The following is a 24,882-nucleotide window of genomic DNA, read 5'->3' as shown; positions in this document are numbered from 1 at the left end:
CTATGAGGCTTTACACCATGTTTAAACTTCAAGTATAGCTAACTTCTTAGGCCCTATGCAAATAAGGGAATGGAGTACGGATTCTCAACTGTGATCTTAAATGGAACTTTCACCACTCAGCTTCCATCAGAACTCCTCATCACAGCTGTGAAGCGGGAGGTTTAATTGCCTTGTTGATCTCCAATAATATTATAATGAAGCAGGAGTTTTTACTGGTGGCAATAGTGAACATTGTGAGTATCCACGGGACTCCTTGTATGTCATCCCGGACTTTTGCCTTTCTATAACATCCTTGTACTGGGAGAAGTTTGGGTGCCTCACTACCTGAGAAGTTTGTAAGTATAGGTGTCCATCTGATGGAAGGATTGGGGAAGGCATGAAGTTTGTTGTTCTCATTTGAATTGGGACCCCAAGATTGAGTGCCATGGATATTTTCTAAAAGCTTTTCTTTGAGGCTAAGTTGTTACTGATTTGCTAGCTACAAAGAACATGATTTTGTTGGAGCTTTAATCTTTCATCTCACCTTTGGGATTCACGGACTGCTGAATTTCTCAGTTCCAAGTCTAGACTGTTTAATGGAGAAAAAAGAGCCAGAGGGATCACCACCCTTTTATTCTTTAGGTCTCAGCATAACAGGTGGCCTTCTTCTTTCTCTCCCATTCTACCTTTTAGAATTTTTCATAACTGAGATTTTTTTTAGTTGAACATGACCTTAGTGGCACAATAGGACATATCTGTGCCATCTCCACAGCAGCATGAACCTGAACTCTGAAACTACTTCTAAAATAATAAAAGTTCGAAGACTTTGAAAAGTTACTGTGATTCTTTCAAAGTTTCAAGTGAAGATAACTTATTTTTGATGCAACAATTTAAGAGTTCTGAATACTATAGTAAACCTGAAGGTGTGGTGAAAACACAAAGTAGTGAACAGAATTACAAAGACTACATTCAGCTTTTCTACCAATAAGAAGACTGCCTCTATGCCCTAGTCCATATGTATCACCCAGAAGCACATACAAGACACACTCCTCATAAATCATTGCAAGAACAAACACAATGAGGAAGGAGGGAGAAAAATGAGCCAAATATAATTACGTCACCTATAAGAGAGCAAGTGAAAGGTCATAGTAGAGAGAACTATAACTCTAAAAATAATAGGGCGAAACCAACGATTTTAGTAGCAAACATACATTTTTGTGCACATTACAAAGTATCTAATTTTCAACCAGTGATTTATTCAGTGACTGCAAATACACAAACCAAAACTGGGAAAATGTATTGGCGAAAAAATTGACTTTCTCCCATTGGTTTGTAAATTTCAAGTTAAATGGTACAGCTCTGTGTAACTTTAGTCCTTTGCAAGGCACGTTTTTAATGATGGTTCTTGAATGCTTTAACCTCCCTTTTAGTCTACCATCCATAAGAGGTGGTGGAAAAGAAAGGATACAGGGGAAGCAGACCTATTTAGAAAGGTCCTTTGGAGCAACTCCTGTCTGTGTTGTTTGAAAATAGACAGTTTGGTTCACAGGTTAGTGGCAGCAGCTCAATCCACTAGCAAACCCTTCATGGATACACCAGCAGTTCAGTTCAGTAGAGTTAGGATATTAAACATGTATTAGCAGTGGTGGCTCTACCTATCAGAGACAGCCAGGCCTCAGCCTTGGTTCAAGTCAGAAAGAGGGAACAGTGGGAACACTAGGAGAAGTTCTTGCTTATGTCTACCTCAGGGAAGAAAAGTTCAGCGAAGTTGAGAGACCAACAAACACCTAGTTCTATAAGCAAGCCTAGCTCAGCCTTTGTTACTGTCCGTCAAGTTCTACTTACATCCCATCCAGACATCACAAGTTCTCCACAAGTCTTGCCTGGGCAAATGTCTTGTTTCAACACATGCATCTATCTTAGCTAACATCACTCTGCCAATCAACCAGAGTCCTTGGAAATGGCAAGAAACTTTACCAAAGAAGTTTTTGGGTACATTACTCTCTATGGAGTCTGGACAAAGCAGCTTAACTATGCAGGGTAAGGCAGGCCAATACATATGTGCTGTTAGTGAAGAATCCTTCATTATGTATCCTTTCACATGCTTGCTTTAGCAGAACATCCTTTCTCCTGTGTCTGCTTCATCAAAATGTTCCTCCACGAGTCTGCCTTAGTCTTTCACCTGTGTCCATTCTCAGCTCAATATTCTTTCATATGTTTGCTCCCGCAAAGTGCTATCCAACTGGCTTTCCAAAGAACCCTTAAGTTTCTACTTCAGCTGTGCCTTTGTTTCTATAATTTTAAATGTTCCTGAATTGTTTTCTTTTATTTTCTTTGAATTCTTTCTTATCAATGGATATTTTTATTTACATTTCAAATGTTATCTCCGTTCCTGATTTCCTCTCCAGAAACCCCCTATCTCATAACCCCTCCCCCTGCTTCTAAGAGGGAGCTCCCCTACCTACCCACCTACTCCCTCCTGCCTCCCCACACTGGCATTGCCCTACACTGAGACATTGAGCCTTCACAGGACCAAGGGCCTCTCCTTTCACAGATGTCCAACAAGGCCATCCTCTGCTACATATGCAGCTGGAGCCATGGGTCACTGAATGTGTACTCTTTAGTTGGTGGTTTAGTCCCTGGAAGTTCTGGAGGATCTGGTTGGTTGATATTGTTTTTCTTCCTATGTGGTTGCAAACCCCTTCAGCTCCTTCAGTCCTTTCCTTTCTCTAACTCCTCCATTGGGGACTCTGTTCTCAGTCCAGCAGTTGGCTTCAAACATCTGCCTCTGTATTTGTCAGGCTCTGGCAGAGCCTCTCAGAAGACAGCCGTATCAGGCTCCTGTCAGCATGCACTTCTTAACATTCCCGATGGTGTCTGGGTTTGGTGTCTGCATATGGTATGAATCTGCAGGTGGAGCATTCTCTGGATGACCTTTCCTTCAATCTTAACCCCACACTTTGTGTCCATATTTCTTCCCTTGAGTATTTTGGTCACCCTCTAAGAAAAACCGAAGCATCCACTTTGGTCTTCCTTCTTCTTGAATTTCATGTGGTCTGTGAATTGTATCTTGGGTATTCCAAGCCTGAATTGTTTTCAAGATCAGAAGTAGATCTTACTAGTTTAGAATATCTAAATAATTTTAAATATAATTAAATTTATTTTAAGAGCGTTGATTAATGTCTTTTATTTAGTTAGTCAATATGCTAAGTGAATTGTCTATCAACCTTCCAGATGCTATAATCCTTTATAGATCTTCATGTCTTGGTGACCCCCCCCCACACCTTAAAATTAGAGTTACACCAAAAAATTGTTATGAAGGTAAGGGTCTATGATTCATAAAGGATACCCCATACTTAAATAGTGTGTGACAACAAAGAGAGTTTATTCTGCAGAGAATCTGCAGGCAGAGCTCTACCATACCTCAGAGTGGAAGAGAAAGGTATAGACTTTACAGGGTCAATTTAAAGCCTGTTAGGGAGGAGTAGGTGACTTTTACCTTTTCCCTCTTGACTGGTTGGTTCTATCTCCAGGGATATGGGTGTCTTTGTGATTGATTAAGGCTCTGGGACATTTGAGGGACTTTTGTTGATTAACTATATTTGCCTCAAGGTCAATGGTAGGACAGCTTTTACAGCTTTGGATTGGCTGCCGATGAGGTTGGCTCAGGCTAGGGGTAGGACAGCTTTCTGATTGGCTGCCCAGGAGGGGTGATTTTTTTCCCCTAAAATTGACTTGTTTTGAACTTTATCAGTTCCAGGAAACAGAAACTTAGACCTAGTCTCCCATACTGCCAGTTTGTAGCCTTTCATGAAATCAGCCTGGCTCTGGCTAACTCAGTCCTCTCACTGAATCATAACTGTAATTTTGAAATTGTTATGAATCACAATATAAATATCTGATATGCTGGGCATCTGATGTAACCACTAAGGGGTTGTGAGAACCACTAGTCTAAAGAGATTTAGCAAACACTTTCACAGGAAATAGTAGTACTTTTAAAGGCCATCTAGAGACTGCCCCACCTGGGGATCCATACTATATGCAGCCACCAAACCCAGTCATTGTTGCTGATGTCAAGAAGTACTTGCTGACAGAAGCCTGAAATGGATGTTTTCTGAGAGGCTTTGCCAGAGCCTTATGGATACAGATGAAGATGCTTGCAGCTAACCATCGGACTAAGCATGGAGACTCCAATGAAGGAGTTAGAGAAAGACTGAAGGAGCTAAAGGGGTTTGCAACTCCATAGGAAGAACAACAATATCCACCAACCAGACCCCCCCCCCCCACACACACACACCCAGAGCTCTCAGGGACTAAACCACCAAACAGAGTACATATTAAAAAACCCATAGCTCCAGCCACATATGTAGCAGAGGAAGGCATTGTCTGGCATGCATAAAAGAAGACTTTGGTCCTGTGAAGGCTCAATTCCCCATTGCAAGGAAATGTCAGGGCAGTGAGATGGCAGTAGGTGGGTAAGAGGGGAAGCATCGTCACAGAAGCAGGGGAAGGGGAGATTGGAGAGATGGAAAGCTGGAAAGGGGATAACACTTAAAATGCAAGTACTTAATATATCCAATAAAAAAATAAAGTTTATATTTTCTAAACTAACTTTCATCTAGTTGATAAATATTTACCATTTTCAAATTATTTTGCATTTTTTTCAAATAACAAGTTCAATGTTATATATTGGGCCATATTATAGAAGAATATTTTTATTTTGTATTTCCCTTATACTTACATTCCTTTTACATGAAATAAACATTGCCATTCAGATTATTTTCACGCAGTAAATCTTAAATCCATACTAAGGGAAAAGACAATCTGAATGCAAATTTCTGTTGGGAAATAATGATGGGTTATGCTCAGTAAGGTGGCTGTGTGTTTTACCAGCTAACAGCCCTTGCTTGACCAGGTCACTCATGGGAAACACAGAGAACTAGGGAACAACCAGAGGTCAAGTGTAAGTCCTCCCAATATTCAATATATTGTCTGATTTTAGCTTAGGCTTACTATTTGAGCCACAGACCTTACAGTAGAAAGTTAGGGAATCTAATATAATATGTTTATCAGAAATGAATTATAAAACGTTAATCAAAATCGATCTTGCCATGTGCACAGCATTATGTGAGCATGGAATATAAATGAACGTGCAATCAATGAAAAACAAACAATAACTAGGATTGTTCTCGTTCAGACTGTAATTCATTTGTACCTCAGACGAAGTGTTAAAATTCAAAACCACTGTCAGCATTCGCACCAGTTATAATGAATGAAGAACAGCTAGAAAACTAATGAGAAAATAATGCTAAATGTTTTGGTTAAACAAACACAGTTAAAGGTGAACATCCGGTATCAAAACTGCTCTAAAATTAGGTTTTAAAAATATGACTTGTAAAAGTTTCTATAGACAGAGGTGTCTATATATAAATACAGATTCTTATTCATCCACTCTTATGGGCATCCTGTTTTTAATCATATTATTATTTATCCTGTACACAAACACTACTTTTGTAACCGTGTTAGCTGAATATCACTGTTAAAGGAAAATGGTACATAGGGTGATCTGTTTTGAATATGAAACGTCCTCTTGGGCTCGTGCTTGAATGCTGGGTCCGCAGCTTGTCAACCATTTGGAAGACTGAGGAACCTTGAGGGATGGCTGGCAGAAGCCTGTTACAGTGGAAGAGTTTTTGTACAGGTCCACCCCCTGGCTTTGCTCTCTGCTTTCTCGTTCTTTCCTGTGACAACCTCCACTGCACCTCATCCCACTCCTTTCCCTCTTCTACTGCCCAAACCCCTACTCTTGCTTCTCTGACATGGCTGAAATCACCTGAAACTGAGAACTGACCAACATACGTGGATTCTGTAAGGTCTTTTGTCAGATCAGTGGAAAAATAACTGACATGCAGGTGTGCTTTTTTTTGTTAAACAAAATTATTGCAACTGTTACCACACAAAAACGCCACCCTACTCAATTATTTCAGCTAGTGACATAGTCTGATATAGCTGGGGAAAAAAATAAAAGACAAAAATGGCTGAAACTTGAGTCAGCATGCCAAAAGCTCTGGAGGAAATCCGCATTACTAGAACAGTTTTATTTTCCCTTGTGGATATAGGACCAAAGAATTGCAAATTATATAGACAATGCCTATCTCAGCTACTGTTCTTCCTGTTGTGACAAAAATCCTATCACATGCAACTTAAGGGGAAAATGTTTCCTTTGACTTACAGTTTGAGATTACAGACCATCTTTTGAGGAAGTCATGGCATCAGGAGCTTATGACAGCTGGTCACACTGCCCAGGAAACAAAGAGCAATGGTATAGTAGGAGCAAGACAAAGGGCACAGAGTTTGAGAGCACTTGTTGCTTTTGAAGAAGACACATGTTCAATCCCAACACTCACACTGTGGTTCATAACCATCTATAACTCCAGTTCCACAGAATCCAATGCCATGTATATGTACATGTATATGTTTATGCACATGTGTATATCTATATAAAATATATGTATATTACCTTAGTAAGATATACATGATATATGAAAATATATCAATGAAATGTTTTGTTAATAGCATTATAGCATTTCATTATAAAATTACAAAATACATTATAAAATGGTATAGTACTGTTAATAAAACATTTTACTGAATTCTTTCAAAACCTGCTTTATTTTTAATATAGAAGCTATTGCCATTGTTATTGGTTACTTGACGATAAGACCTGAAGGTTGTAGACACTTCATACTTTAATTAGAGAACGTGAAGAAATCAGGCTGGTACTAACCTCAAAACTTTATCTCTATTACTAACTGTCATAATGTGCTTTTTATGTTCTTTGAGGAGAAAAATAATCATCATTCTTAACTAGCTGTGAAGCATATGAGATACAATATTGACTGACTGGGCAAGACATGCCCACTGGTGCAACAGTGCCATCAACATCATGGGAAGATATAACCACTTTCTGACTGACTTTAGGTATTGCTCCACAGATGAATTCCTCATGTGACACAATTCTTGGGCCAAAACCTGTGGTTATATAGGTCATAAACCCTAGGGGAGAACCTACTACTATTATTCAGCTAAATGGAGAGAGTATTAAACTAACTCCTACTGATTTACCTTTATGCTCATAGATGAATGCATCTTTTAGCTTTTATCACAGCAGCTTCTATTTGCAGATAGAAAACTACAACTTGTCCAGGTTCAGTGAATAAGAAAATATAGAATGGTCAGCCCTAAGTGGGGTGCATGTGTGTGTTTGAGTGTTTGTGTGTGTGTGTGTGTGTGTGTGTGTGTGTGTGTGTGTGTGTGTATTTCTCTCAAAGCTCAGAGATTACTGTGGGAGAGAAAGATTGTAAAAGTCAGATGTTAGAGGTGACTACAAAGAGATTGTGTATTCTGTAAACAGCAGAGCAGCTGCACACATGAAGAAACAGAAATGTGACAACATCTACAAACAAATATATATGCAAGTTCAAGCCAAAGGAAAGAAGAGGCAAGAATGTCCCACTTCTAGCTAAAGAGATATTGACAATTAGTACCTGCTTGAAGATGGAGAGTCAGTTTTCTTTATAAGTATGGATCCTGGCAAACTCATCATGCACCAAGGGAAAGCCATACATGCAAAAATATGTGGATACCACAAATTTGACTTGATAGGGAAAAATAAAACAGAAACAGGGAGGTACACAAAGTTAAACAGAAAAAGAAAAGAAGAAAGACTAAATCTGGTTTGAGATGGAGGGAGATAGAATAATCAAAAGACTATTGATCTTCCCTCAAAGTACTACTAAAAATATAATGTTGTTAAATAAGAAAAATAGGACAAGATATAATTGTTCCTTCTCTTTTTCTTCCCAGATCCATTATTTCTTTCTTGGTATAGTTAAAAAAAATAGTTTAGTAAAATATCAATAATGGTTAATCTGGAATGATTTAAAATTATAGATTTTAATTAAAGATAGTAGTAATCTTTAACCCAAGATTATTACATATTGTGTTATTGTACTTTGATTAGTCTACAATGCAATGGACATTACTGGTTTTACAGCTACAAAAAATATATAAATAAAGACGTCACTTTAAACTAGCTCTCTAAACAGTTGGAAGCAATACCTGAGAAGTAATTCAAGCAGACCAACTTAAAATGTGTCACATTCTCAAACAACTGTCTGAAGAAACAAAATTTTTCAGAGACAACAAAAGTAGAGTTTCAGCTAAGTTCAAATCATGCTCTTGAACTTATTTTTTCAGATAGGTTTCTCCATTTGCTATGTCATTGAACAGATTTAATTAAATATTTAAAAGTGATTATTTTTAATGTACAGATTGGCTAATTTTGGACATGAAACTTTAGAGACAAGTCAATGACAGTCCTAGAACAAAGGTTATTCAATTACCAAAGCAATAATGATCAATAATGATGAGTACCTAAGAGTTCAAAATTTTGAAGCATCCTAAGCTTGGGTCTCCCATAACAAGGCTGAAATAAGGCCTTAAGTGCAAGTAGTTTATCTGAGAGGTGACAGCAAAGAACCACTATGGCAGGGGGAAAGCAAGAGGTGAGAAAGAAACCAAGCAGTTACTGGATCACAATTGAGTCTTGGTGGAAGATCTCAGGCTCTCTGTAAAATGCCTTTTGGAATTTTCCACCACAAATGGCAGCTGGAAGAATTACAGGACCCTGTGGAGGTGTTTAGGGACTCCCCAATACTGTTGCTGAAATCATGGGTAGGCTAAGAGAATCTGACATCCGCCTCCTCCAAATGTCTGCAGTGGGAAATAAAAGGAAAGAGAGACAACAAGAATGTTTTATAATGTAATCTGTAAAACTTAACAGACTGTATCTGATTTCAACTGTTTACATTTGTTAGTGAGTAATAAATGGGGCTTGTAGGTCAAGACCATAGTACTTGTATATATGTACTTTTAATGTATGCTTTGGAAAAAGTTCATGAACCAGTTAAAGGTGCTAGACATTATGTACCGGGGAGACAAATCGAAATCCTGCTCTAATGTATCTGAAAATCCTGATTGTCACCCAAGAAAGATGAAATTTATTTGTTGTATCATTGCTTTATTTGTCCAAATAGTTCTGTACCACTGGACTCACACCACGTATTGTTTCTGGAGGTTTCTAATTTCCATGCTTCTTAAACAATAAAAATGTAAAGTAATTATGAACCCACAGGTATTTTCTCTATAATGGAACTCAATACCCTAGGCAGTCAGGTCATGATGGTCAACTCTAGAACAAGTTACATGGCATATACCCCTTGCCACACTGCTGCTTTAAAATAAATGTTCAGAGACTTGGAGAAACATGAGAAATATACTGCAATAAACTGTTTGTTTAGTCCTTCCTCAGTGATTTCTCTGCCTTTTGTCCATATCTCCATAGGAGCACTTAATGGAGACTGCAGTAATGCATTTTGTTACTTACCCAACTCCCCAGGTACTAGAAGGTCTCACAGTCACACTGACTCATCCATCTATGAAGAAGGTTCAGTTTCTTACTAATACTGTGTGTACCCCATACCAATGCTAGATGAATATACAAAGCATTCTTTGGTTCATGTAAGTTGACCAACAGTGACACAACACAAGCCATCTTAAATCTGCCATGACCAAGCAGAATATCTTGGGCCAGTTAACAATTTTCCTCATTCTCATTTCTATTTTTTATCTTTATAGAGAAGAGAATTGAGCAGATGATCCCTAGGGTGCCTTCAAGCTCCAGCAGTCAATGTTCTATGTGTCAGAGCTGTTGGCTCATTAGAGTGCACCAAAATAATTTTGTCCCTAGTTCCCTACCTAGCTTCCCAAATACCTTCCAGTGCTCTGTGACTAATAGTGTGTTTGTGGGTAAGTGTGAAGCTATTATAAAAGGAAAATTACACATTAAACCAAGGAGCTAATGAAGTTTGGAACATGTTTCTCTTGAAATTTCAATAGCAAGCATCGTTTTATCTGTTGTCTCCTTTGAGTTCTATGTTATCTTTACTCTGGAGCGCTAAAGATATGTTGTCAGTCTGTCAATAACAATAAGCCTGACTTGTGGGAATCAATACATCCTATTTTTACTACTTTTGCTTCTAGCCAAGCAATTAGCCAAAAATCTGAGAATTGTACTCACTTAAGCAGCCAACTTTAAGGGAATGTGCTTATCCTAGAACTGTGATAAAGGTAAGAGATGCCTTAATGAGCTAAGGGACAAATTCATTGTAAACACAATTGTTCACCAGTCACATAGACTTCAAGAGTTAGAAAACTTAAAGAAATAAAACTGTTATTACTGTTTTACTCACAGGTATTTTAAAGAAAAATATAGAATTGAGAAAGGAAATGAAAATGGAAACCATGAGGATTATGTTACCAACAAAGCAATGAATTAAAACCAAAGTTTAATGAATGCATATATTATATGAATCAATGAAAACTTTTGAAAAAGCAAGAATACTTTAGAATAACAGCCATTTGACGAAGTAACTGTATCCCACTCTAGGGGATTAAAAATTTTAATATCAAAAGAATACTAGAACAACCATTCACTAATGTAGATTGACCAAATTCAATTCAAAATCTTAGTCTTCTAGATAACTCACAGGATGTCTTGATAGCTCTAAATATGACAATATCTCATAGTTGTAGCTCAGGCAAAAACCCTTACACATGTGTTCAGCCTATCTCAAGGGTGAAAGGACAGTAGACATAAACAGGCAATAGGTTCTAACAAGAAAGGATTAGGAAAAATATGTTAAATTACCATGGAGAATATCCGGAGGAATTACCATATGTCTAGGAGTATGTTTGCATTTCAAAACTGGTCATGCAACAAGATGAAGATATCTCTAGGGAACGAAGCTAATCAGAAAAAGGCTAATCCCCAAGAGTTTCATGCTGTCCTGTTGTGTTTATGTTACGCTCTTGAAATGACAAAATTATACAGATGAAAACCAGACTTTTGGTTTTCCGGGTTAAGGACTGAGCAGGGAAGATTAGTGTGGTTATAAAGGGGTAAATGTAGGGAGGGTAATTCCATAGTAGAATGGATAGTTTGACTATGACAGTGGATATACACATTTTTGCCAGCAATATAGTTGCATAAAGATAACTCACATACATATGATTATACAGTTAGACATAACACACAGGCACAACAAAACATATATACAGTCTACACAGAAATACATATAAGATGTAAAATGAGAATACTATCATTGATTTTTATCAATTTCAATTTCTTTATGCACTATCATATAATGCAGCACCTATACAAGTTGTCCCCAATGACAGGAACTAAGAAGAAATGTGATTTTTCTATATTATTTATTGTAAATGCATATGGGTCTACAATAATATCAAAATAAAGTGTAATTTAAAAAAATCAATGCTAACAGACATTTATTAAGTTAGAGTCAAAGACTTGAACATGCCCCAAGTAAGAAGAAAATCTAACTGAAAATGAATCTATGAAAAGCCATCAGCCAGTTGGTAGTCAGGGAAAAGCATTTTCAAGTCACGATTTGATTCTATCATACAAACTGGCTAAAATTTACAATACTTGATAAAATTAGATGTTGTTGAGATTAGAATAATCCAAGATTTAATTTTGGGGTTTCTAGATACTGTCAATTATATAGCATACCCAGGTAAACTAACTTCTTAATTGATACTGTACATTTAGCAGACATTTATTGCTCCACAAATAAAATGCCAAAATAAAACAAATGAAACTGAGGGATCAGTGTATGGAACTAGCCCTTGGCTGTGGGTTGTTATCTTTAGCTTTAAAAATTACAAGCCCTGGGAGAGGGGTATAACTCAGTTGTAGAATTTTTGTCTGATATGTACAAAGCCCTGAGCCTGATTTCCAATACATGATATGCCACCTGAGGATGGTGGCACATTTCAGTAATGCCAACACATGGAAGGTAGAAGAAAAAGGATCAGAGATTTAAGATCATCCTTGGTTATACAGTGAGTTGCAGACTAGCCTGAAGTACAAGAGACCTTGTCTCAAAGAAAAAAAAAAGGATATCTCTTCCTTGGAGAAGGAGGGAGATAAGGAGAAAGGGGAAGAGGAAGTAGGTAATAGACGTAAGGTAGCGTACCAGGCATTGTAATAATATAGTACTGACAGAAGCAAAATTCAGTAAAATGATTTTGGGAAACAGTGGGATTTAAAAAATAAAACAAAGCAAGCCAAAAATTAGGAAACAGAAAGCAAAAGAGCCCAAAGGATGCACATACTTGTATTTTACTATACATCATTTATTAAATAATTGTCAGGGGTTTAACTTTCAATTTTAATAAAAATATAATTACATCATTTGCCCCTTTGCTTTTCTCTCTCCAATTCCTCCAATATATCTACCACAGCTCTACCTCAAATTCATGGCCTCTTTTTGAAAAAAAGATTATTTTATTTAGTTTTATAAACATTTTTTGTGAATCATTTTATTCATGTAGGGAAAGAACTGAAGGAGCTCAAGGGGATTGAAACCCCATCAAAAGAACAATAACAACTAACTGTAAAGCTCCCAGGGACTAAACCACCAACCAAAGAGTATACATGGAGGGAGCCATGGCTCCAGAGACATAATTATCTGACATCATGGAAGAGGAAAATCTTGGTCATGTCCTCTTTTTAAGCCTTAATATAAAACTACAAACTGCTCAGTACATTTAGTATTACTTGTATACCACTTTGTACTGGTTAACCCTTTCAGGGAGTTATGCTTGGGCAAGACTATTTTTTCCACATTCACAGTAATGTGTAGTTACCTGTGGTTCTTTGTGGGTGGAACCACATAAATTTCTTCCATTTCTATTAGCTTGTCTATGGGTGGTATACTTCTTCAGGTCTTGTTTAGACAGCAATATCACAGAAGATTTTCTGTTCCTTTCTGGATCATTTTCCTCCTTGTTTCCTGAGCCCTAGGTGCAGGGATTGTGTTGAAGATGTAACAATTGGCCCATGATTCATTGTCCTCTATGTTTTGACCTGTTGTAGTTTTATATACTAAACATGTTTTTCACCAGAAATTCTACTTGTAACATTTAAAAAAATGCTTATATGTTTATGTACTTCTTTTTTTTCTTTTTTATTAACTTGAGTATTTCTTATTTACATTTCGAGTGTTATTCCCTTTCCCGGGTTACGGGCCAACATCCCCCTAACCCCTTCCCCTTCCCTTCCTTATGGGTGTTCCCCTCCCCATCCTCCCCCCCTTGCCGCCCTCCCCCCAACAATCACGTTCACTGGGGGTTCAGTCTTAGCAGGACCCAGGGCTTCCCCTTCCACTGGTGCTCTTACTAGGATATTCATTGCTACCTATGAGGTCAGAGTCCAGGGTCAGTCCATGTATAGTCTTTACGTAGTGGCTTAGTCCCTGGAAGCTCTGGTTGCTTGGCATTGTTGTTCATATGGGGTCTCGAGCCCCTTCAGGCTCTTCCAGTTCTTTCTCTGATTCCTTCAACGGGGGACCTATTCTCAGTTCAGTGGTTTGCTGCTGGCATTCGCCTCTGTATTTGCTGTATTCTGGCTGTGTCTCTCAGGAGCGATCTACATCCGGCTCCTGTCTGCCTGCACTTCTTTGCTTCATCCATCTTGTCTAATTGGGTGGCTGTATATTTATGTACTTCTAAAAGTGTTTATAACTACCTAATTTGGTTTGATGAAAATCTGGAAATAGACTCTGCCTATTATCACAATTCATAAACAAAGTGGAATACAATACATAAATATTCACATATATAGATATACATATAGTCACATGGATGATTCTTGTGAAATAATTGCAAAATCACTCGATTAACATACAGTCCGAAAATAATATTCTTATTTAAGTGCAACAATGCATGGGCGTTGGGCTTCCTAACTGGGAGCTCTTCTTCAGACTCTGATGGATTCTTTGCCCATTACACTATAGGTCCAGGGGCCGAAGTCATTTCCAAAAACAAGGAATCATAATAAGCCTTCATCTTGAATAGTCCAGTAACAAAATGACAGCCCTGCTACCTTTCAGCCCATTCAGAGGCTTCATTTCTTTTGACTGGCAGGGCCAGCAAATAGTTCTATAGAGTTAGTTACAGAAAATTAATCTTCAGCTTTCTTCAATCCCTTAAGATTATGGAGTGAAATATCTCTTGAGGGAGTGAGGTAGGCTAGAGTGGCATAGGAAGGAAAGAAGCAAACTGCAAGTTGGCTCTGGTGCTTATGCAACTGTAGAATCGCACTACAGTAATACCATCCAACATTACTAACCTACTCCACCACTAATGCCTTTTGCTTTATTGTCATGGCATAATTAATCTTCCAGAATTGCCTCCTACCATCATAACGACCTGTGAACAACAACAATAAAAACAACAACAACAACAACAACAACAACAACAACAACAACAACAAAATCTGAATTAAGAAAAGCCTCTTTGATTGGTGTTTTAGTTCCTGGGAGCTCTGGGGGATCCATTTGTTTGGACGGTATCATGGCTTCAGATGCATATGTAGCAGGGGATTGCCTTATCTGGCATCAGTGGGAGGGGAGGCCTTTGTCCAGTGGAGGCTTGATGCCCCAGGTAGGGAGATGCTACAGTAAGGTAAGAATAGGTGGGTGGGTGGGGGAGCACCCTCATAGAAGCAGGTAGGAGGGGGGATGGGATGAGAGGTTTGCATGAGTGCGGGAGCAACCTCAAAGAAGCAGGTGGGAGAGGAAATGTGATGAGGTTTGCTGAAGGGAAGCCAGGAAGAAAGGCAACATTTGAAATGTAAATAAATAAAATAACCAATAAAAAGAAAAGAAAAGCCTCACCCATTCCTGAAATTCTCTGCCTCTCTGGGAGTTTAAATAGTTGATTTTGTGGACAAACATAAAAGGGATAAAGCATAGCAGGAATCATCTTATCTTTGCTTTAGCTAAGTAACTGCAGATTCAATTTAAATAGTAGTAACACAATATTAACTCTACAAAATACAATCATTGATAGCTAACAGCATCTAAACATTAAGCATTTCTAAATACAATATTTTTTCACTTTCATCTCCAGGATGAAGAAATATCAAACACAAAGGAAAATAATTAGCTATTCATTAATGCAATAATTGTTCAATGAGCTTGTATGGGAAATGACTGAGCATACAGCATTTTAGCCTTTCTCTGAGTGATCTACAGTGACAGCTTTGGTCTTTTTGTTTCTCCTCTTCTGAATAGTTATTCATGATTGGAACCATTCTTCCTGGTATCTTGGCAAGCACTTAATAAACAATTGTAGACTGAATATGTTTTATTTCATGAAATTCATGCTTTAGATTTGTCCTTACAATAAATTTAAAGGAAAGCAGATATTGTATAAGAAAAATTGGGACTAAACTATAGCAAAGATATTTTATTTTACAGTCTGTCATTTTGCCCATCTCTACACTAGATATGTCACGCTCTTATGATTAGAGGAACAAAAATGGAATGAAAATATTTGAAAAGTAAAACTGAAAGCTGTAATTTTATGATCAAGCTGAGTCACAGAAGAAAATGAACAGGAACAATCAACCTCACCGTTATTTGGACCACCCATTACTGCAGTCTTAAGATTTCTTAGAGTCTGGCTGCTACCCTAAGAGGTATCTGGGGGAGTACATGCACCTTAAATTACTCAATTATATTTTAGCCTCTGAAATTAAATTTGGGAGCCAAGGCTGATCCATGTATTCTAGTGATTATGATTTCTTGGTCTCACCTCCTGCCTTAATCCACAATTTATTTCTGCATATATTTATTCTGGAAATAATCATTTGTGTATTTAATCCCTGTTCTTCTAGACTCAAGATCCATGGTTTCTCGGAAAGTACTCATTATCTCCACGTGAAAACATAATGCTGTAGAGGTAAGGTCTGCTTCTTATAGAGACTCAGAGTAAAGAGGTGCCTCCCATGACTATCTGACTTCATCCTACATCTTTCCCTTCTAAGAAGCCAAGCACTTTCCAAAGCCTTTGAAGGCTAGACAAGCTTTGCCAGTGATTAAAAAGTAAGAATATGGGCACGCAAATGGCAAAGTAGCATGATTCCTTCAATAGAAGCAAACCTCACTAGAAATACCTCTATTTTTCATGTCGTCTGGCGCCCCTTCTAACATCCTCCATTCTCTTGTCCTTATTACTTTTCTTTCCTTAAACAAAGCAATGTACTTGTATCCAATTCCCCAAATTTTACTTACAATTTTACTTACTTTACCACATTCAGCATTAGTTTCAAGTACAAAAGGCCAATAAAAAACAACAAAAAAAAAACAAAAAAACAAAAAAAAAAAACAAAAAAACAAAAAAACAAGGGCTTCAAATACATGTAAGAACTAACATTCTTAGCAAAAAAAAAATTGGATTTATATTTCTCAGAAGCTCATATAGATTTATGGGATAAATATTTATCTCAAAAAGAGGCCATTAAATTGAGGATTAGATGCATGTACTTGCACCTCTAAGTGTGCATACACACACCTCTGTGTGTGTGTGTGTGTGGGTGTGTGTGTGTGTGTGTGTGTTTCTAGTGTGCACAGTAATTAACAGACTCATCCCCATAAAGAGGAGATGGGGGTGTGGATTCAATGTGGTATTTTCGAAAATATTGGTTGCAATGATTTGAATTTTGTCTACTTTTGTAACATTACATTTGTGCTTACACACAAATTTTAGAGTGAATAGATGGGGAATTACATTCCTCTTTTTAAAGCCATTTCTGTACTACTTTTTAAACTGTTATTTCACAAAAGTCCACTCTTGCTTCTGATGCCATTATATAACTTCAAAATAAACATGTAAAATGTATAAATAAAATATGTGTCCCCATCCCCAGCTACTTTCTCACTCTGGCACTACTAACACTCACAATCTGCACATCTCTTTACAAAACTGAGGAAGCTCAAGATCCCTCTGGGAGAAAGATGATCTTCCAAGAGTGTTAACACACAAGAGAACACAGGTAGGACTACCACTTCTGCTCCTAGGAACCTGCCTAAAATCCTCAGAACACAGGAATCGAGGAACAGTCTGGGACAGAATCCTTCCAGTTTTGCTGTGCACCTGGAGTTGACCCTGTACCATATCTCTTAATACCCAAATCCCACTAGGAGAAAGCTGGTCTCCCAGGAGTACGGACACATAGACTTACAGGAAGGTGAACCAACTATCAGAGACAGCAAGATCAGTTAACACCAGAGATAACCAGATGCTAAAAGGCAAGTGCAAGAAACTAAGCAACAGAAACCAAGGCCACTTGGCATCTTCAGAACCCAGTTCTCCCATGACCAGGGATACCCCAACACACCAGAAAAACAGGATTCTGATTTAAGATCACATCACTTGATGTTATAAGAAGACTTTAAGAAGGACATAAATAACTCCCTTAAAAAATACAGAACAGGGGTTGGGGATTTAGCTCAGTGGTAGAGCGCTTGCCTAGGAAGCGCAAGGCCCTGGGTTCGGTCCCCAGCTCCGAAAAAAAAAATACAGAACAACACAGATAAATAGGTAGAAACACTTAAAGAGGAAACATGAAAATCTCTTAAATAATTACAAGAAAACACAACCATAATGGTGAAGGAATTGAATAAAACCATCCAGGATCTAAAAATGGAAATAGAAACAATAAAGAAATCAGAAAGAGCGACAACCCTGGAAAAAGATAACCTAAGAGAGAGATCAGGAGTCATAGACACAAGCATCACCAACAGAATATAAGAGAAGAGAGAATATCAGGGGCAGAAGATACAATAGAAAACATTGACACAACAGTCAAAGAATATGCAAAACTCAATAAAACCCTAACCCAAAACATCCAGGAAATCCAGGACACAATGAGAAGATCAAAGCTAAGGATAAATGGTATAGAAGAGACAGACGATTCCCAACTTAAAGAACCAGTAAATATCTTCAACAAAATTATAGAAAACTTTCCTAACATAAATAAAGAGATGCGCTTAAGCATACAAGAAACCTACAGAACTCCAAATAGATTGGATCAGAAAAGAAATTTTTCCCATCATGTAATAGTCAAAACATCAAATGCACAAAACAAAGAAAGAATATTGAAAGCAGGAAAGGAAAAGGTCAAGTAACATGTAAAGGAAGACATTTCAGAATTACACCAGACTTCTCAGCAGAGACTATGAAAGCTAAAAGGTCCGGGGCAGATGTCATACAGACAATAAGAGAACACAAATGCCAGCCCAGGCTACTATATCCAGCAAAAATCTCACTTAACATAGAATAAAAAACCAAAATATTCCATTAAAAAACAAATTTACACAATATCTTTCCACAAATCCAGCTCTACAAAAGATAATAGAAGAAAAACTGTAATGCAAGAAGGGAAATTACACCTGAAAAAAATCAAGAACATAATCTTTCAACTAACCTAAAAGAAGATACCCACACAAATATAATTCCGCCTCTAACAACAAAAATAACAGGAAATAGCAATCATTGGTCCCTAATATATCTCAAAATCAATGGACTCAATTGCTCAATAAGAAAAACACAAACTAACAGACGACATATATAAAGAAGACCCAGTACTTAGCTGCATACAGGAAATGCACCTCAGTGACAAGGAGAGATACTTCCTAAGAGTGGAAGCCTGGGAAAAATTTTCTAAGCAAATGGTCCCAAGAAAAAACCTGGAGTAGCCATTCTAATATCGAATAATGCTGACTTTCAACCAAAAATTATGAAAAAAGATAAGGCAGGACACGTCATACTCATCGAAAACAAAACAAAACAAACAAACAAACAAACAAACACCAAGATGAACTCTCATTCTGAATATCTATGTTCCAAATGCAAGGACACCCCCATTCATAAAAGAAACTTTACTAAAACTCAAAGCACACATTGCACCCCACAGAGTAATAGTAGATGACTTCAACACCCCACTCTTAGCAATGGACAGATCATGGTAACAGAAACTAAATAGAAACACAGTGAAACTAAGAGTAGTTACAAACCAAATGGGTCTAACAAATATCTACAGAACCTTTCATCCTAAAACAAAAGAGAATACCTTCTTCTCAGAATCTCATGGTACCTTCTCCAAAATTGACCATATAATTTTTCACAAACCAGGCCTCAGAAGATACAAGATGATAGAAATAACCCCATGCATCCTATCAGATAGCCATGGACTAAGGCTGGTCTTCAATAATAACAAAAACGACAGAAAGCCCACATATACATGGAAGTTGAACACCAATTTACTCAATGATAACTTGGTCAAAGTAGAAATAAAGAAGGAAATTAAAAAATTTTATAATTTAATGATAATGATGGCACAACATACCCAAACCTATGGGACAAAATGAAAGCACTGCTAAGAGGAAAACTCATAGCTCTGAGTGTTTCAAGAAGAAACTGGAGAGAGCATATACTAACAACTTGACAGCATACTTGCAAGCTTTAGAACAAAAGAAAGCAAATACACACAAAAGAGTAGACAGAAGGAAATAATAAAATTCAGGACTGAAATCAACCAAGAAGAAAGAAAAAGAACTATACAAAGAATCAACAAAACCAGGAGCTGGTTCTTTGAGAAAATCAACAAGATAGATAAAGCTTAGCCAGACTAACCAGAGGGCATAGAGACATTATCCAAATTAACAAAATCAGAAATTAAAAGGGAGACATAACAGGAATTGAGGAAATCCAAAATATCATCAGATCCTACTATAAAAGCCTATACTCACCAAAATGGAAAATCTTGATGAAATGGGCAATTTTCTAGACAGGTATCAGGTACAAAAGTTAAGTCAGGACCAGATAAACCATCTAAACAGTCCCATGACTCCTAAAAAAGTAGAAGCAGTCATTAAAGTCTCCCAACAACAACAACAACAACAACAACAAGAACAACAACAACAACAACAAGAACAACAACAACAGCAACAACAACAACAACAACAACAACAACAAGAACAACAACAAAGCACAGGACCAGATGGGTTTGGTGCTGAATGCTATCAGGCCGTCATAGAAGACCTAATACCAGTACTCTACAAACTATTCCAAAAAAGAGAAACACAGGGAACACTACCCCATTCATTATATGAAGTCAAAATTATGCTTACAACTGAACCACTCAAAGACCCAACAAAGAAAGAGAACTTCAGACCAATTTCCCTTATGAAAATTGTTGCAAAAATACTCAATAAAATTCTCACAAACTGAATCCAAGAACACACCAAAACAATCATACTCATAATCAATTAGGCTTCATCCCAGGGATGCAGAGATAGTTCAATATATGGAAATCCATTAACATAACCCACCACGTAAACAAACTCAAAGAAAAAAAAACACATGACTATCTCATTAGATGCTGAGAAAGCATTTGACAAAATTCAACACATCTTCATGATAAAAGTCTTGGAAAGATCAAGGAATTCAAGGCCCATACCTAATCATAGTAAAAGAAATATAGAACAAACTGGTAGCCAACATCAAGTTAAATGGAGAGAAACATGAAGCAATCCCACTAAAATCAGGGACTAGACAAGGCTGCCCACTCACTCCCTACTTCTTCAATATAAAAGTCCTTCAATCCTCAAAGTCCTAGAAAGAGCCATCAGACAAGAAAAGGAGGTCAAAGGGATATAAAATCAAAAGAAGTCAAGATATCACTATTTGCAAATGATATGATAATATACTTAAATGAACCCAAAAATTCCACCAGAGAACTCCTAAACCTGATGAACAACTTCAGCAAAGTGGCTAAATATAAATAAACTCAAACAAATCAGTAGTAGCCTTCCTCTACTTAAAGAATAAATACACTGAGAAAGAAATTAGAGAAATGATACCCTTCATAATAGTCACAAATAATATAAAATACCTTGGGGTAACTCTAACCAAGCAAGTAAAAGATCTATATGACAAGAATCTCAAGATTCTGAAGAAAGAAATTGAAGAAGATATCAGAAGCTGGAAAAATCTTTCATGCTCATTGATTGGCAGGATTAATACAGTAAAACTGGTCATCTTGCTGAAAGCAATCTACAGGCTCAATGCAATCTCCATCAAAATCCCAAGTCAGTTCTTCAAGAGTTAGAAAGAGAAATTTGCAAATTCATTTGGAATAACAAAGAACCCAGAATAGCCAAAACTGGCTCAACAACAAAAGAACTGGGAGAATCACCATCCCTAACCTCCAACTATATTATAGAACAATAGTGATAAAAACAGCATTGGTACAGAGAGAGGCAGGAGGATGAATGGAATAGAATTGAAGACCCAGAAGTGAACCTACATACCTATGGTCACTTGATCTTTGACAAACAAGCTAAAACCATCCAGTGGAAAAAAGATAACATTTTCAAAAATGGTGCTGGTTCAACTGAAGGTCAACATGTAGAAGAATGCAAATTGATCCATTCTTATCGCCTTGTTCAAAGATCAAGTCCAAGTAGATCTGGGACCTTCACATAAAACCAGATAGAGTAACACTAGTAGAAGGGAAAGTGGGGAAAATCCTCACACACATGGACACAGGAGAAAATTTTCTGAACAGAACACCAATGGCTTATGTACCCATAAAATATCAAAGCTTCTGTAAGATAAAGGACACTGTCAATAGGACATAATGACAACCAACAGATTGGGAAAGTATCATTATTAATCCTACATCTAACAGTGAGCTAATATCCAATACATATGAAGAACTCAAGAAGTTAGAATCCAGAGAATAAAATAACCTCATTAAAAAATGGGCTACAGAGCTAAACAAAGAATTCTCAAATGAGGATTATCAAATAGCTGAGAATATCTAAAGAAATATTCAAATTCTCAGTCACCAGGAAATGAAATCAAAACAACCCTAAGTTTATACCTCACACCAATCAGAATGGACAAGATCAAAAAACTCAGCTGGTGAGTTTTGCAGCTGGTGAGTATGTAGAGAAAGAGATTCTCCTACATTGTTGGTGGGATTGTAAACTGGTACAACCACTCTGGAAATCAGTCAGGTAGTTCCTTAAAAAATTGGACATAGAACTACCTGAGAACCCAGCTACACCACTCCTGAGCATATACCCAAAATATTCTTCAACATATAACTAGGACACATGATCCACTATGTTCATAGCAGCTTTATTTATAATAGCCAGAAGCTGGAAAGAACCCAGATGCCCTTCAACAAAGGAATGGATACAGAAAATTTGATATATTTGCACAATGGAGTATCACTCAGCCATAAAACACAATGATTTCATGAAATTCTTAGACGAATGAATGGAACTAGAAAATATCATCCTGAGTGTGGTAACCCAATCACAAAAAATACACATGGTATGCACTCACAGATAATGGATATTAGCCCAAAAGCTTGGAATACCTAAGATACAATTCACAAACTACATGAACCTCAAGATGAAGGAAGATCAAAGGGTGGATGCTTCAGACCTTCTTAGAGAGGGGAACAAAAATATTCACAGAAGGAAATATGGAGACGACATTTGGAGCAGAGATTAAAGTAAAGGCCATCTAGAAACTGCCCCACCTGGGAGATTCATCCCATATACAGTCACCAAACCCAGACAATATTTTAGATGCCAAGATGTACATTCTGACAGGAATCTGATATAGTTGTCTCCTGCGAGGCTCTGCCAGATCTTGAGAAATACAGAAGTAGATGCTAACAAACAACCATTGAACTGAACACAGGGTCTCCAATCGAGGATTTACATAAAGGACTGAAAAAGCTGAAGGAGTTTGCAATCCAATAGAAAGAATAATATGAACCAACCAGACCCTGACACTGCCCAGAGTTCCCAGGGACTAAATCACCATCCCAAGAGAACATAAGGATCGACTGATTGCTCCATCCACATATGGATCAGACGATAGCCTCATCAGGCATCAATGGGAGAAGAGTACCTTGGTCCTATGAAGATGTGATGCCCCAAAGTAGGGGAATGTCAGGGTTGGGAGGTGGGTGAGAGTGGGTGGGTAAGTGAGGGAGCACTCTCATAGAACCAAGGGAAGGGGACAATGTGTTTCGGTAGGGGAACCGGGAAGGGGAAAACATTTAAAATGTAAACATTAGAAATCAAATAAAGCTAAAATATTTAAGAAAAAAAGAATAGACACACCCATGCATGTCAATTTCTGATGGTAGTTTTGCAGAAATAAATTTACATCCATCAGTTGGAACTATTTGTATGTTGGGTTTTTAATCACTTGCTCATTCTTAGGTAACTATATTATAATATACAATATTGATGCTGCACAGTTAAATTAGCAATGTTTTTATTCACTTTTTTTGAAATAAGATTTATATTGATTACATATGGTGGGAAGAAGAATACTTCTGTATTCCAAAAGTTAAAGTCAACATACCCTTTAGATTTAGTAAAAGAATGTATAAATATAGTTAAACAGCTACATAGTTTTTTTATTTTTCATCTTTATTAACTTGGGTATTTCTTATTTACAATTCGATTGTTATCCCCTTTCCAGGTTTCTGGGCCAACATCCCCTTAACTCCTTCCCCTCCCCTTCTCTATCTGTGTTCCCCTCCCCATTCTCCGCCCTCCCATTACCACCCTCCTACCAATAATCATGTTCACTGGGAGTCCAGCCTTGGCAGGACCAAGGGCTTCCTGTTCCACTGGTGCTCTTACTAGGCTATTCATTGCTACCTATGAGGATGGAGAACAGGGTCAGTCCATGTATAGTCTTTGGGTAGTGGCTTAGTCACTGGAAACTCTGGTTGGTTGGCATCGTTGTTCATATGGGGTCTCAAGCCCCTTTAAGCTCTTTCAGTCCTTTCTCTGATTCCTTCAATGAGGGTCCCATTCTCAGTTCAGTGGTTTAATGATGGAATTCGCCTATGTATTTGCTGTATTCTGGCTGTGTCTCTCAGGACAGATCTATATCCGGCCTGCACTTCTTTGCTTCATCCATCTTATCTAGTTTGGTGGCTATATATGTATGGGCCATATGTGGGGCACGCTCTGCATGGGTGTTCCTTCTGCCTCTGTTTTAATCTTTGCCTCCCTATTCCCTGCCAAGGGTATTCTTGTTCCCCTTTTAAAGAAGGAGTGAAGCATTCACATTTGGGTCATGCTTCTTGAGTTTCATGTGTTCTGTGAATCTAGGGTAATTCAAGCATTTGGGCTAATAGCCACTTATCAATGAGTGCATACCATGTGTTTTTTTGTGATTGGGTTACCTCACTCGGGATGATACTTTCCAGTTTCATCCATTTGCCTACGAATTTCATAAACTCGTTGTTTTTGATAGCCGAGTAATATTCCATTGTGTAGATGTACCACATTTTCTGTATCCATTCCTCTGTTGAAGGGCATCTGGGTTCTTTCCAGCTTCTGGCTATTATAAATAAGGCTGCGATGAACATAGTGGAGCATGTGTCTTTTTTATATGTTGGGGCATCTTTAGGGTATATGCCCAAGAGAGGTATAGCTGGATCCTCAGGTAGTTCAATGTCCAATTTTCTGAGGAAACCTCCAGACTGATTTCCAGAATGGTTGTACCAGTCTGCAATCCCACCAACAATGGAGGAGTGTTCCTCTTCCTCCAGATCCTCACCAGCATCTGCTGTCACCTGAGTTTTTGATCTTAGCCATTCTCACTGGTGTGAGGTTAAATCTCCGGGTTATTTTGATTTGCATTTCCCTTATGACTAAAGATGTTGGACATTTCTTTAGGTGTTTCTCAGCCATTTGATATTCCTCAGCTGTGAATTGTTTGTTTAGCTCTGAATCCCATTTTTAATAGGTTTATTTGTCTCCCTGCAGTCTAACTTCGTGAGTTCTCTGTATATTTTGGATATAAGCCCTCTATCTGTTGTAGGATTGGTAAATAACTTTTCCAAATTTTTGGTTGATGTTT

This window comes from Rattus norvegicus, chromosome 5 (genome assembly GCF_021556685.1).
Source record: "Rattus norvegicus strain SHRSP/BbbUtx chromosome 5, alternate assembly SHRSP_T2T, whole genome shotgun sequence".
NCBI classification, from domain to species: domain Eukaryota; kingdom Metazoa; phylum Chordata; class Mammalia; order Rodentia; family Muridae; genus Rattus; species Rattus norvegicus.
Note: the sequence above shows the minus strand (reverse complement) of the source record.